The sequence below is a fragment of the Arachis ipaensis genome, chromosome B5, assembly GCF_059453495.1.
Source record: "Arachis ipaensis isolate K30076 ecotype BB chromosome B5, ASM5945349v1, whole genome shotgun sequence".
NCBI lineage: Eukaryota > Viridiplantae > Streptophyta > Magnoliopsida > Fabales > Fabaceae > Arachis > Arachis ipaensis.
The window spans coordinates 102,567,322-102,579,091 of NC_142440.1; the positions used below are offsets into that span (position 1 = coordinate 102,567,322).

General features: G+C 38.9%; 1 non-coding gene across 1 annotated transcript; it reads left to right on the forward strand.

Moving 5' to 3' along the window:
• The first annotated feature begins 3,463 nt into the window (after positions 1 to 3,463).
• LOC148565191 (small nucleolar RNA R71) lies at positions 3,464 to 3,571 on the forward strand. The gene has a single exon (XR_015885397.1). It is a non-coding gene; the product is annotated as a small nucleolar RNA R71 (small nucleolar RNA).
• Positions 3,572 to 11,770: the final 8,199 nt, after the last annotated feature.

The window sequence follows — 11,770 nt, forward strand, 5'->3', positions numbered from 1 at the left end:
GAGAATAGAGGAAAAAGGACAACAATAATGAAGATGAACTGCAAGGTTGTAAAGTTCATTTTCCTCTCATTTGTTTCAAGCACCATAAACTACATGATTGTCTGTACCTTCTCTGTATGCATGTGTGTATGAAAAGGCATAGTTTGATTTCTAAATTGCAACATGGTGCTATGTCATTATGATTACCAACTTGAGTTTTGTGAATTCAAAAGCAACAAAGTATCATGATCATAAACAAACAAGGCATTAAAGAAGATTTTAGCATGTGCATAAAAGTATTGGTAAGCTAGTATGTTTGATTGTTGCTTAATTGCATTAGATTTTATTTAATTGAAGTTTTCATCTAGGACATTTTGTGAAATCTTTTAAAATCATGAAAACCTTGAAGAAGCAAATGCAAAATAAAGCAAGAAAAGAAAAAGGGAAAGAATGAGAAAGCTGAAGGCTCTGAGTACCGATGGCAATTTATTTGCTAAGTACTTGTGGTGTTTATGTATCAAGCCAAATGCTTGAAAACAAAACACTTAGAAGTCAAGGTTAGGCTCAAAGTGCAAAAGCACTCCCTCAAAGCTCAAGGCTCTGAGCATCAATGATTAGAGAGTCAAGAAAAGAAAAGAAAAATGAGCTTAATGAAGTCCTCTAATCAAATGCTTGTGGTGCTTATGTATCAAGTGGTAATACTTGAAAACAAAGCATTTAGAAGTCGTAGCTTTGTTATCAACTCATGGGGCAAAGCACCCAAAAAGGAGAAGCTAATAAGAAAATCAAAAGCTTGTTTCAAGGAAGAAATATAAGAAAAAGATTTCATAAATTGAGCTAGATGGAAGCATCAATCATTTACATTTCTTTTGTGATTGTAGTATGCTTAGAAAACTAGCTTACCATGAACATTGAGTTGCTATTCTTCTTGCCTTGGATTGTCAATCTTTATTGCATGATTCTTTTCTTGCTTGGGGACAAGCAAGCTTTAAGTTTGGTGTTGTGATGACAAGTCATCTTAGCCTATTTTAACTAACCTTTTTCTTTTGTTTTTAATTGAATTATGCACTTTCTTGAGCCATAAGCAAGCCAATTGGGTAGATTTTCATGTTTCCTTTGATTTAATCAACCATGTATGAATTCATGCTATTTCATGAGGTTTTATGCTAAAATTGTCACATATTATGAAAGAATGAATATCTCATGATTTTGAGCATAGCTTTGATGTGTTTGGTTGATTAATGATAGGTGAAGAAAGCTTGGAGAAAGGTTGAAGCAAAGAGGAATGGCTAGGAGTGAAGAGAGGAATAAGTGAAATTGAACCTGGAGGCATGAAGTTAGCCCCAACGTTAGCCCCCTAACTTGGAGGCTAACGTTGGGCATGAAGATTACTCCCTGGGCTCCCCACGTTTAAGCCAACGTTAGCCCCCTAACTTGGAGGCTAACGTTGGCACATGAATTCCTCCTTGGCCATCCAACGTTTGCGCCAACGTTAGCCCCCTAACTTGGAGGCTAACGTTGGCACATGAAGACATAAGGGAGAGGGGCCAACGTTTGCGCCAACGTTAGCCCCCTAACTTGAAGGCTAACGTTGGCGCCACACACCACAAGGCATACAAGGCGTATACTTCCAACAAGAATAACTTGAGCTACAGAGCTCCAAATGAGGTGATTCAAGAAGCATTGGAAAGTAGGAATCAAGAGCTTTCCAAGCATATATGGCACTGCATGGTGGACACTAAAATTGAGGGAGAAAACTGCCCCGCAATGTGCATAAACGAACATGGTGGCAACCTGCAATGAGGCCAACTGACCTCTGCACCTTCAAAGGAGTATAACTCGAGCTGTAGAGCTCCAAAGAATGTGCTCCCAACGGAATTGGAAAGTAGACATCCAGGGCTTTCCAACAATGTATAATAGTATGGGGTGGACAATACATTTGAGCCTCCAGAACTGGCGTTTTCGCCAACGTTTGAGGGCTAACGTTACCTCAAACGCTGCACACCAAAGCCAGCGACCATGCCCTCTTCAAATGATCATAACTTGAGTTGTAGATGTCCAATTGAAGTGATTCCAAGTGGGTTAGAAAGCTGACATTCAGAGCTTTCCAACCATATATGATAGTCTATATTGGGCATAAAATTGGCAACATGACAAGAGGACAAAGTTGGCCCCATAAATGTGAATAAGGGAGGCCAACGTTAGGGTCAAAGTTAGACCCCTAACGTTGGCACCAACGTCCATACCAGTAGAATGTTGCTTGCTGCTATGAAAAGTTGGAGCCAAAGTTAGACCCCTAACTTTGGCTCAAACGTTAGGTCCAACTATGGCTAATTTCAAAACCGGTTCAATTGGTTCAATTCGGTTCCTCTTCAAACTCCAAGAGCAATCAACCAAGGCCTTTATCAACCCAATTCCATCAAGAGCAAGGGCCCAAATGATCATCACTCAAAGGCACAAGAAATAGATAAAATAGGAATTTCATTTAATTGTAATTTGTTTTTAATTTCATTTTCATTTCCATTTTGTAAAGCCTATATAAGGCATCATTTTCATATTTGGGAGGAGGCTGGCTCCACTAGGGAGCATTAGGATTTGAGAGCTCTCTCTTAGTTTTCAATTTCGTTTTGAATCTTGGGTTGAGAATTGAAGAAATTCTGTTTCAATCTCACCTTGAGAATTTTCTTGTTTACTTTCTCTGCACAATTGAATTTCCATTCCTGTTTACTACTTCACCTTCTCTTGGCTTCTGCAATTTACTTTTCTTTAATTTCTCTTGCAATTGTTCTTGTTGGATCTAGGAAGGCATTGAGATCTAGACTTGGTTATCTAGTCTCTTGGGTCCTGAGATCTTAATTCCAATTTTACATTCTCTGTTTATTGCTTTTCATGTTTATTTACATTTCTGTTTTGGCTCCGAATCAATCAAATCCATCTTTTACTTCTCTGCTTGTTGCAATTTAACTTTTCCTTGTTTAATTTCTGCAAATCCAATTCCCAATTCCCTTTACATTTGATGCAATTTATATTTCTTGTCATTTAAGATTCTTGCAATTTACATTTCTTGCTCTTTAAGTTACTTGCCAATTTACATTCTGCAACTTTAAATTCATTGTCATTTACTTTTTGTTGGTTACAATTTCACACAATTCACATCAATGTTAGCTTGACTAAACTAATCACCAACTAAAGTTGCTTGATCCATCAATCCCTGTGGGATCGACCTCACTCCCGTGAGTTATTATTACTTGATGCGACCCGGTGCACTTGCCGGTTAGATTGTGATGTTTTGGAAGAGATTTATTTTTCCTCCAAAATATCTCATCATGTACATGAACTGGTTATTTGCAACCATGTCAATGAGTTCTTGAGCTTCTGCAGGCGTTTTCTTTAGGTGAATGGATCCACCTGCAGAGGTATCTAATGACATCTTAGATAACTCAGACAGACCATTATAGAATATATCCAGGATGGTCCATTCTGAAAGCATGTCAGAAGGACACTTTTTGGTCAGTCCTTTGTATCTCTCCCAAGCTTCATAGAGGGATTCACCTTCTTTCTGTCTGAAGGTTTGAACATCCACTCTAAGCTTGCTCAGCTTTTGAGGAGGAAAGAACTTGGCTAAGAAAGCCGTGACCAGCTTATCCCAAGAGTTCAGGCTGTCTTTGGGTTGAGAGTCCAACCACACTCTAGCTCTGTCTCTTACAGCAAAAGGGAAAAGCATGAGCCTGTAGACTTCAGGATTTACTCCATTAGTCTTAACAGTATCACATATCTGCAAGAATTCAGTTAAGAACTGAAAAGGATCTTCAGATGGAAGTCCATGAAACTTGCAGTTCTGCTGCATCAGAGAAACTAATTGAGGTTTCAGCTCAAAGTTATTTGCTCCAATGGCAGGAATAGAGATGCTTCTTCCATGTAAATTGGAATTAGGTGCAGTAAAGTCACCAAGCATCTTCCTTACATTATTATTATTTTCGGCTGCCATCTCCTCTTCCTGTTCGAAAAATTCTGAAAGGTTATCTCTGGATTGTTGTAATTTAGCTTCTCTTAATTTTCTCTTCAGAGTCCTTTCAGGTTTTGGATCTGCTTCCACAAGAATGTTCTTATCCTTGCTCCTACTCATATGACAAAGAAGAGGGCACAAAATAATAATAATAATAATAGAGATCCTTTATACCACAGTATAGGGATCTCTGTGTGAGTAGAAGAAGAGGGGGAGACAAAGAATGTAATATAATGGAAGAAACACAACTGTGAAGAGGGTTGAGATGTGAGATGAGATATTAGTAGATGAATAAATAAATAGAATAAGATGAGAGAGAAGGAATTTTTGAAAATAATTTTTGAAAAAGAGTTAGTGATTTTTGAAAATAGTTTTTGAAAAATGTTAGTAATTTTCGAAAATTAAGATTTAAAAATTAAAATAATTAATAAATTAAAAAGAAATTTTGAAAAAGGGGGAAGATATTTTTGAAAATGAGAGAGAGAGTTAATTAGGTAGTTTTGAAAAAGTTAAGAAACAAACAAAAAGTTAGTTAGTTAGTTGAAACTAATTTTGAAAAGATAAGAAGTTAGGAGGTTAGAAAAGATATTTTGAAACCAACTTTTTGAAAAAGGTAAGATAAGAAGATATTTTAGAAATTAGTTTTGAAAAAGATTTGATTTTTAAAATCTCAATTAATGACTTGATTCATAAGAAATCACAAGATATGATTCTAGAACTTAAAGTTTGAATCTTTCTTAACAAGCAAGTAACAAACTTCAAATTTTTGAATCAAAACATTAATTGATTATGTTATTTTCGAAAATTTGATATAAAAATAAGAAAAAGATTTTTGAAAAATATTTTTGGAATTTTCGAAAATAACTAAGAATTTTGAAAAAGATTTGATTTTTGAAAAAGATTTTGAAAAAGATAAGATTTTCAAATTGAAAATTTGATTTGACTTATAAGAAACAACTTGATTTTAAAAATTTTTGAAAAAGTCAACTCAAATTTTCGAATTTGATGAGAGAAAAAGGGAAAGATATTTTTTTGTTTTTTGAATTTTTATGATGAGAGAGGAAAACAGAAAAAATGATGCAATGCATGAAAGTTATGGATCAAAATAATGAATGCATGCAAGAATGCTATGAATGTCAAGATGAACACCAAGAACACTTTGAATGTCAAGATGAACATCATAGACACAATTTTGAAAAATTTTCAATGCAAAGAAAACATGCAAGACACCAAACTTAGAATTCTTTAATGCTTAGACACTAAGAATTCAAGAATGCATATGAAAAACAAGAAAAGACACAAAACATGCAAATGCAAAAATCAAACAAGAAGACTTACCAAGAACAACTTGAAGATCATGAAGAACACTATGAATGCATGATTATTTTCGAAAAATGCAAGATGCACATGCAATTGACACCAAACTTTTAACATGACACATGACTCAAACAAGAAAAGAGAAAAAGAGAAAAAATAAGGATTCCAAAATTTTTAACATGAATTCCAAGAATCTTGCATTCTTAGCCTAAAGCTTCAGTCCAGGAATCAGACATGGCTCACTAGCCAGCCAAGCTTTCAATGAAAGCTCCGGTCCAAAACACTAGACATGGCCAATGGCCACCCAAGCTTCAGCATTTAACATCAGAGTATATTGCTCTTGATAACAAATTGCAAGCCTCAGTCCAAATAAATTTAGACATGGCTTTACAGCCAGCCAGGCTTTACATGCTTCATGAAACACTAGAATTCATTCTTAAAAATTTTGAATAAAATTTTGAAAACATTTTTATATTTTCGAAAACAAAGGAGAAAATTTTGAAAGATTTTTGAAAAATTTTTGAAAATAACACAAAAAGAAAATTACCTAATCTGAGCAACAAGATGAACCGTCAGTTGTCCAAACTCGAACAATCCCCGGCAACGGCGCCAAAAACTTGGTTCGCGGAATCGTGATTACACTTTAATTATGTAAAATTCATTGCTCTTTCTTTCCCTGGAAATGGCGCCAAAAACATGATGCCAAGACCATGGTTCACAACTCCGTGTAACTAACCAGCAAGTGCACTGGGTCGTCCAAGTAATACCTTACGTGAGTAAGAGTCGAATCCCACGGAGATTGTCGGTATGAAGCAAGCTATGGTCACCTTGTAAATCTCAGTCAGGTGGATATAAAATAGTAATGGGTTTTCGAAAATAAATAATAGAATAGGGATAGAGGTACTTATGTAAATCATTGGCAGGAATTTCAGATAAGCGAATGGGGATGCTTTTTGTTCCTCTGAACCTCTGCTTTCCTGCTATCTTCATCCAATCAGTCTTACTCCTTTCCATGGCTGGCTTTATGTGATACATCACCATTGTCAACGGCTACTTTCGGTCATCTCTCGGGAAAATGATCCAATGCCCTGTCACGGCATGGCTAATCGTCTGGAGGCATCACCCTTTTCAATGGCTTCATCTTATCCTCTCAGTGAAAATGATCAACGCACCCTGTCACGGCACGGCTATTCATCTGTCGGTTCTCGATTATGCTGGAATAGGATTTACTATCCTTTTGCGTCTGTCACTAACGCCCTGCAATCCCAAGTTTGGAGCTCGTCACAGTCATTCATTCATTAAATCCTACTCGGAATACCACAGACAAGGTTTAGACCTTCCGGATTCTCTTGAATGCCGCCATCATTCTAGCTTACGCCACGAAGATTCTGATTAAGAGATCTAAGAGATACTCATTCAGTCGAAGGTAGAACGGAAGTGGTTGTCAGGCACGCGTTCATAGGGAATGATGATGATTGTCACGTTCATCACATTCAGGTTGAAGAGCGAATGAATATCTTAGGAGCGAAACAAGATGAATTGAATAGAAAACAGTAGTACTTTGCATTAATCTTTGAGGAACAGCAGAGCTCCACACCTTAATCTATGGAGTGTAGAAACTCTACCGTTAAAAATACATAAGTGAAAGGTCCAGGCATGGCCGAATGTCCATCCCCTCTGATCTAAGAACCAGGCGTCCAAAGATATCAAATACAATAGTAAAATGTCCTATTTATAATAAACTAGCTACTAGGGTTTACATGAGTAAGTAATTGATGCATAAATCCACTTCCGGGGCCCACTTGGTGTGTGCTTGGGCTGAGCTTGAGTGTTTCACGTGTAGAGGTCCTTCTTGGAGTTGAACGCCAGCTTTTGTGCCAGTTTGGGCGTTCAACTCTGGTTTTGGCTCCTTTTCTGGCGCTGGACGCCAGATTTGGGCAGAAATCTGGCGTTGAATGCCAGTTTACGTCCTCTATTCTTGGCCAAAGTATGGACTATTATATATTGCTAGAAAGCCCTGGATGTCTACTTTCCCACGCAATTGGAAGCGCGCCATTTCGAGTTCTGTAGCTCCAGAAACTCCATTTTGAGTGCAGGGAGGTCAGAATCCAACAGCATCAGCAGTCCTTCTTCAACCTCTGAATCTGATTTCTGCTCAAGTCCCTCAATTTCAGCCAGAAAATACCTGAAATCACAGAAAAACACACAAACTCATAGTAAAGTCCAGAAATGTGAATTTAACATAAAAACTAATGAAAACATCCCTAAAAGTAACTAGATCCTACTAAAAACATACTAAAAACAATGCCAAAAAGCGTATAAATTATCCGCTCATCAGCCACCCACGCGGACGTGTGGGTTGCAAAATAAGCAAGGGACGCGGACGCATCACAGTGCGCGCAAGCATGAAATGATTGCGCATTTTGCGCAATGCTTGCGCAAGTCTCGGGTGCCAAGTACTGAGGGAATGCGTGCTGGGCGATCCACGCGTACGCGTCATGTTTGCGCACGCGTGGTTGGGCAGGTGGTCGAGCGACGCGTGAGCGTCAGTTGCACGCACGCGTGACAAGGAGATGCGCATTTTTTGCAATGCTTGCACAATGCTCGCGCAACTCTCGGGTCGAATGTACCAAGAATGGCATGCAGACCAACCGACACGTACGCGTCATGTGCGCGTACACGCGGATAGCCTTGAGGGCAAGGGACGCGTGGGTGCGCTTCATGCAGACGCGTGAATATGGGTTTGCGCATTTCGTGCGTTGCTAGCGCATTGGGCGCGCAACTCTCGGGTTGAATGCCCATCCTTGCGAATATGCAAGGGACGCGCGCGCGTCCTGCACGCTTATGCGTGCATCCCCTTTTTTTTTACAACATAGAAAAAGGTATTCTAAGACATTCCTGGCAGGTATTCAAGCTAGATAGTCAAGAAAACACTTACAAATTCATGCACCATTCAAAACAAAGCATTTTCTCTAACTTCGACAATTCATCCATACCAAAAATAATGAAATCTATATGCACATCCTAACAATTCAACAGAATCAACAAAGCTAGCATTTCTAAGCAATCAACAACACCATGAAATCACAAAATTCACAAAAATCTAAAGCTAGAGGCAAGAATGTATATACAAGGAAAATCTTACCACGGTGGGGTGTCTCCCACCAAGCACTTTTCTTTAACGTCCTTAAGTTGGACGGCCAATCGCTTAAGCTTTTTCTCCTCTAGGTGCATCCGTAAGCAGGAACACCTCTAGTTCCTTAGGAGACTTGTAGCCACGGTACTTCTTCACCCTATGTCCATTCACCTTGAAAGTTGCCTCGCTTCTAGGGTCAAACAATTCCACCACTCCATAAAGCTTTACCTCCTTCACCGTGAAGGGTCCTTCCCATCTAGAGTGGAGCTTACCAGACATGAATCTAAGCCTCGAGTTATATAGGAGAACCTCATCACCTTCTTCAAAATCCTTCTTCCGGATATGGGATTCTCATATGCTTCGTTCCTAAGACACTCAAGCTCCTCTAGTTACAATTTTCTGGCTACACCCGCCTTGGTGAAATCCATGTTACATTGCTTTACCGCCCAATAGGCTTTATGCTCAATTTCCACCGGAAGGTGGCATGCCTTACCATAGACGATCTGGAAGGGACTCATCCCCAATGGAGTCTTGTAGGCGGTCCTATACCCCCATAGTGCATCTCCCAACCGAAAGCTCCAATCCTTCCTTTGTGGATTTACCACTTTCTCCAAAATTCGCTTAATCTCCCAGTTGGACACCTCCGCTTGTCCGTTGGTTTGGGGGTGATAAGCAATTGCAATCTTATGCAATACCCCATAGCGCTTAAGCAGTGCCTCTACTTTCCTGTTGCAAAAGTGAGAACCTTGGTCACTCACGATTGCTCGTGGCGACCCATAGCGGCATACAATGTTGTTTCTAATGAAAGAAATCACAGTATTTGCGTCACCAAGGCGGGTAGATATTGCTTCTACCCACTTTGATACGTAGTCAATCGCCAACAGAATATATAGATACCCACTTGAATTGGGAAATGGTCCCATAAAGTCTATGCCCATACATCAAATATCTCACAGAACAACATCGGTTGTTGAGGCATTTCATCCCTTTGGGACGTATTTCCCGACTTTTGACATTGGTGGCATGACATACAGAATCGATTAGCATCCTTGAATAAGGTTGGCCACCAGAATCCACAATCCAACACCTTTTTAGCTATTCGTTGTGGGCCAAAGTGGCCACCACACTCGGACGAATTGCAAGCTTCAAGAATGGGTTGGATTTCAGATTCCGGGACACATCTTCGAATTACTTGGTCCACTCCCCTCTTTCACAAGTGAGGGTCATCCTAAATGTAGTATTTGGAATCACTCCTCAACTTGTCCCTTTGGTGTTTAGAAAAGTTAGGAGGAAAGATCTTAGCAACCAAGTAGTTTGCCATTGGTGCAAACTAAGAAAAGCTATCCAACACAGCATGCAAACTATCCAATGGGAATGAGTCATCAATCGGAAATGGGTCATATTTCAGATTTTCAAGGCGGCTCAAATGATCCGCAACCACGTTTTGAGACCCACTTCGATCCCTAATCTTAATGTCGAACTCTTACAAGAGCAAGATCAAACGTATGAACCTAGGTTTCGACTCATTCTTTGACAATAGGTACTTTAAAGCTGCATGATCCGTGTATACCACTATCATGGATCCTAGCAAATAAGATCTGAATTTATCTAAAGCATGAACAATAGCTAGGAGTTCCTTATCTGTAGTGGTATAGTTGGATTGTGTCGCATCCAATGTTTTAGAAGAGTAAGCAATGACATAAGGGAGTTTACCATCGCGCTGTGCAAGCGCGGCACCTACAGCATAGTTTGACGCATCGCACATTATCTCGAATGGATGCGTCCAGTTGGGGCCTCGCACAATCGCTGCCATGGTAAGAACTCTCCTTAGCTCCTCAAACGCACTCACACATGCACTGTCAAACTCAAAGTCCACATCTTTTTGGAGCAGGCGCGACAATGGCAAAGCAATCTTGTTGAAATCCTTAATAAAGCACCTGTAAAATCCTGCATGTCCCAAAAATGAGCGGACCTCCCTCACAGATGAAAGGTGAGGTAAATTAGTGATAACATTGACGAACGGACTTTTTGTCGGTAAAGAATTTTTATAAAAATAATCGCGTTGCAAGTATAGTTTTCTAAACCAACAGAGAATCCTTTCGTTCAAAAGTTTTGGTTGTCACAAGTAACAAAACCCAATAAAATTTATAACCGAAGTATTCAAACCTCGGGTCGTCTCTCAAGGAATTGCAGGGAAGTATGATTTATTATTGGTTATGGAAAAGGGTATATTTTTGGGGGGTTTTTTTTTTGAAATAGGAAACAAGTAATTTAAATGGCAAGAAAAATAAATTAATAATTATAAAGAAAACTCTTGGCAAGGTAAGAGAACTGGAAATCCCATCCTAGTTATCCTTATCAGGTGTGATGAGAATTGTCTATCACTCCCACTTAGTTAACCCTTACTAAATAAAGGAAAGTTAAGTGGACCAATCAATTTGATCCTCAAGTCCTAGTCAACTCCTGTGGAAAGACTAGCTTTAGAGCGATCAAAATCAATCAGTGAGAATTCCAATTTTCAATCAACTGCTGAATCTGATAACTCAAGTGTCACCAATTACTTAACCAAAACCAAAAGGAGAAAAATATAAATTAAATTGAAAGCATCATAAATAGAATAAAACAATCATAAATCTGAAATACCTCAAATTATATTGAATAGAATATTCAAATCTAACATGAAAAGATTCATAAGCCAATTTGGCAACATAAGTAATTAACAAGTAAAAGCATTAGATTAACTAAAAGTAAAAGAGAACATAAAATTAAAGTTGGGAACATTGAACCTGGAATGGAGTAATAACCATAAAGTAAAAAGAATCCTAATTCTAAAACCTAAGAGAGAGGAGAGAACCTCTCTCTCTCTCTCTCTAAAACTACATCTAAAACCTAAAATTTTTGTATTCTGAATGTCGTATGAATTGTTGTTCAATGAATGGATTGATTCTCCCACTTTATAGCCTCTAATATGTGTTTTCTGGGCCGAAAACTGGGTCAAAAACAGCCTAAAAATTGCCCCCAGCAATTTCTGGTACGTACAGGTCGCTGCAAAGTCACGCGGGAGTGTCATCCACGCGTTCGCGTGGATTGCATTTTTCAGGTCACACGTCCACGTGATTTACGTGTGTGCATCACTTATCTTCAGGGAAGCTATAACAAATTATATATTGTTGCGAAGCCCCGGATGCTAGCTTTCCAACGCAACTAGAACCACTTCATTTAGACTTCTGTCACTCAAGTTATGATTGATTTAGTACCAAGAGGTCAGGTTGGACAGCTTTAGTAGTTCCTTCAGTTTCTTGTATTTCTTCCACTTTTGCATGCTTCCTTTC